This window comes from Mus pahari, chromosome 14, assembly GCF_900095145.1.
Source record: "Mus pahari chromosome 14, PAHARI_EIJ_v1.1, whole genome shotgun sequence".
Lineage (NCBI taxonomy): Eukaryota > Metazoa > Chordata > Mammalia > Rodentia > Muridae > Mus > Mus pahari.
The window spans coordinates 70368508-70372109 of record NC_034603.1 but is presented as its reverse complement, the minus strand read 5'-3'; the positions used below and the strand labels follow the sequence as shown (position 1 = coordinate 70372109).

The 3602-nt window shown below is 48.1% G+C and overlaps 1 protein-coding gene across 1 annotated transcript in view; it reads left to right on the top strand.

The window, feature by feature from the left end:
* The first annotated feature begins 2153 nt into the window (after positions 1-2153).
* The window catches only part of Kif18b (kinesin family member 18B), an 18907-nt gene continuing 17458 nt past the window's right edge, over positions 2154-3602 (top strand). Inside the window, exon 1 of the mRNA XM_021212768.1 lies at positions 2154-2296. The gene's annotated coding sequence lies outside the window, so the exon portion shown is untranslated. The remainder of the gene's footprint in view (positions 2297-3602) is intronic.

Genomic DNA, 3602 nt, shown 5'->3' with positions numbered 1-3602 from the left:
TCTCTGTATAGCCCTGGCTGTCCTGGAACTCACTTTGTAGACCAGGCTGGCCTCGAACTCAGAAATCCACCTGCCTCTGCCTCCCAAGTGCTGGGTTTAAAGGTGTGCTCCACCAAGCCGGGCTCCAAAGTCCACATTTTTACAAACAAAAGCATGGTCTGGCCTATCACAGCAATACCGCAGTCCCTCATACCAACTTCTATCTTAGGGTTTTACTGCTGTGAACAGATACCATGACCAAAGCAGCTCTTTGTTTGTTTGTTTGTTTTTTGTTTTTTTTGAGACAGGGTCTCTCTGTGTATCTCTTGCTGTCCTGGAACTCACTCTGTAGACCAGGCTGGCCTCAAACTCAGAAATCTGCCTGCCTCTGCCTCCCAAGTGTTGGGATTATAGGCGTGCGCCACCAGCCACCACCTCCCGGCTTCAAGGCAACTCTTATAAGGACAATATTTACTTGGGGCTGGCTTATAGGTTTAGAGGTTCAGTACATTTTCCTCAAGGTGGGAGCATGGCAGCACCCAGGCAGGCATGGTGCAGGAGGAGCTGAGAGTTCTACCTCTTCATCTGAAGGCGGCTAGGGGAATACTGACTTCCAGGAAACTAGGACATAGGTCTTAAACCAGGCCCACAGTGACACACTTACTCCTAGGCCACACCTCCAAATAGTGCCACTCCCTGGGCCAAATATATTCAACTCACTACACCCAGCATATTTTAACTATATCCTGCATCATCTTACATTATTGTTAGTTATTAATTCTCTTCTCCTGCACCTCTGTCCCTTTCCAGGGACTCCCTATAGTTCAGGCTGGTCTAGTACTTACCATGTACATGAAGCTGGCTTTGAACTTGTAACGTTTTCCCTCTCCTGCCTTGACATGTATCACAATCCCCACCTGTGATAAATATCTAAGGTTTTCCTATAGACTGGGAGCTCTGCATATCACACATCACTGTAACCTCTGAACCTGTCATAACAATCGATAAATGAATCTGAGAACACCTAGTGCCGTTTCACTGAACATCTACGAGATGTGTTATTCACATTACGTCTTTTTGACATTTTTACTTATGGAGATTTAGTTCAGTGGTAAAGAAAAGGCCTTGGGGGCTGGAGAGATGGCTCAGCAGTTAAGAGCACTGACTGCTCTTCCAGAGGTCCTGAGTTCAATTCCCAGCAACCATGTGGTGGCTCACAACCATCTGTAATGCCCTCTTCTGGTGTGTCTGAAGAGAGCAACAGTGAACTCATATACATTAAATAAATAAATAAATAAAATGAAGACCAAGCAAACTTCACTCACTCGAAAGAAAAGGCCTTGGGTTCGGTCCTTGGCTTAGGGTGGGAGGGGAGGGGGAACGTTTAGGGTGCCCCCCCCCAAAAAAAGACCAGGTTCACAGTAAGCGGGGAGGGCACTCTTAACCAAGAAGCTATCATTAAATAACTGTTCTTTTGGAGACGGAGAAGGCAAGGGTATTCAGTGTTCTTGTTGCTTTGTATTAACCCTAACTTCATGTAATTTTGCTTTGGTTTTTTTTTTTTTTTTTTGTCCTCACGAAACTAAGTGTGGTGAATATATAATCTGAGCCAAGTTATCCAGTATTAAATGACTCTACTAGCTTGTTCACAGTTGTGGTGAAGGAAACCTTACGGTAACCTTTACATGCCCCAGACCTGCTCACAACGCCACCATGAGGACAGTTTACTGAAGGGAGAGATGGAGTAAAGCTCTCATGTAGCTCTGGCTGGCCTGGAACGCTCTATGTGGAGGCTGGCTGGCTTCGAACTCACATAGATCCGCCAGCCTTTGCCTTCTGCGTGACGGGATTAAAGGCACGAGCCACCCTGAATTGGAGGCAGCCTATTTAGGCCACAAAAGCAGGTTTAAAATTCTGTCGAATGTGTGGTCGCTGTAACCGCTGCTGAACTCAGCCCACAGACCACAGAGACCGGGCGGGGCCCCTCGTTACACCGCTAGAGACTCGATTCTGGCGGCAATTCTGCTCGGTCCGGTTTGATTCTGCCAAAGAAACCCCGGGCGAGCAAGAGATCTAGTGCGCAAGCGCACCCCGGGGCTGTCTTTGTTACTTAGGAAACAGCCAATCAGCGAGCCCGGCGGTGACCAATGAGAAGCGCGGATGAACGGACCGGCTAGTTTGAACGCGCCGCGCCGGAAGAAGGTTCGTTCGGTGGAATCGGGTGTCGGGGAACCTGTCTCCTGAGTCCGAGGGCTCCTGTCCGAGGCGGAGGGGCGCGTAAGCGACCCCAGACACCAGCGGCGGGAACCGACGAAAGGTAGGCTTTGATCGACGGTAGGGCGGCCCCGCGGGCTCGGTGCAGAGCTGTCGTTCGCGCGGGCTCGCTGCAATTGTCTGGAACCTGAATCAGTACTTGTTTGGGCCGGTCAGGGACGAGTAGGAGGGCGCTTCCTTTACACCGAAGCGTGCGGCCGATCGCGATCCCTGCGTCCCACGGTCCGGGCCCCGTATTAGGTCCTTTCTCATGTATACCCGGTCCTTTGAAAGGTGCTCCCCGCTCCGAAGCAGCTACCCCTCCTCTCGTGGGAGGTGGAATTGGGTCTTTCTACAGGTCAGAACTGGAGAGCTGGGACTCCCGGCAGGAGAGAACCGGAGAGCCACGCTCCTCTCCGCTGTCAGAGCTGAGTATGTTGCTGTGTGTGGACGGAGGGAGGCAGCTTGGTTACTGGGACTCCTAAACACTGGCGTGCATGAAAGAAAACCAGGCCTCTGTTAGTACCAGGATGATCGATTCTTTTAGCTTTGAACGTTTGAACTACTGTGACAAGTGCAAGGTAGAGCCTGTTTTGTGCCAAAGAACTTAAAATACTGGTTTGTGTTGGTTTTAGTGGTTCTGTGCATCATAGGGAAATGATGTATCATATAACTTTACTAGCGATGTCTAATATTTGTTGGGCACTTAAAAACCGAATGCCATTCGAGGTCAACACAAACCTGATGAGACAGATAATTAAAAATATTACAATTTGCAAATTGAGAAGCCGAGTCCCAGAGTGTAGTTAAGCTTGACTTGGGAGAACATATATAAGTTTACTTTTGTGGATGAACTTTTTGTTCTTAACAGAAATTCCCTCAATGTCCCTATCCTATTTCTTCCATTCCTATTTCATTATGGAACCATACCCCCAGCCAGTCAGGATTTTAAGGCATCTCATTCTCGATTACTTTGTTTTAATGTTATCTAATTTAGCTCCATTTGTACCTGTTTTTCTTTTCATGGTCTAGAGATCAAACCCAGCCCTAATACCTTTTTTTTTTTTTAAGTATAGAAGCATCCGATTATTAGAGAAGAGACTGAGTTTAAGGCCAGTTATTAAATAGATCATAATTATAGTTAAAATAGAGCTGGCATGGGGTTGGGGGTGTGAGCTAGTGGCAAATGCTTCCCTGGCATGCACTGAGGCCTGAGGTTAGTTCTTAGCACCCCCACCACAATCCTCCCCAAATAGAAGCTATAGGAATTTTTAGTTGATGTGAGGCCAATGAGGCGATTAAATTAGCTTAAAGTAGCCGGGCGTGGTGGCGCACGCCTTTAATCCCAGCACTCGGGAGGCAGAGGCAGG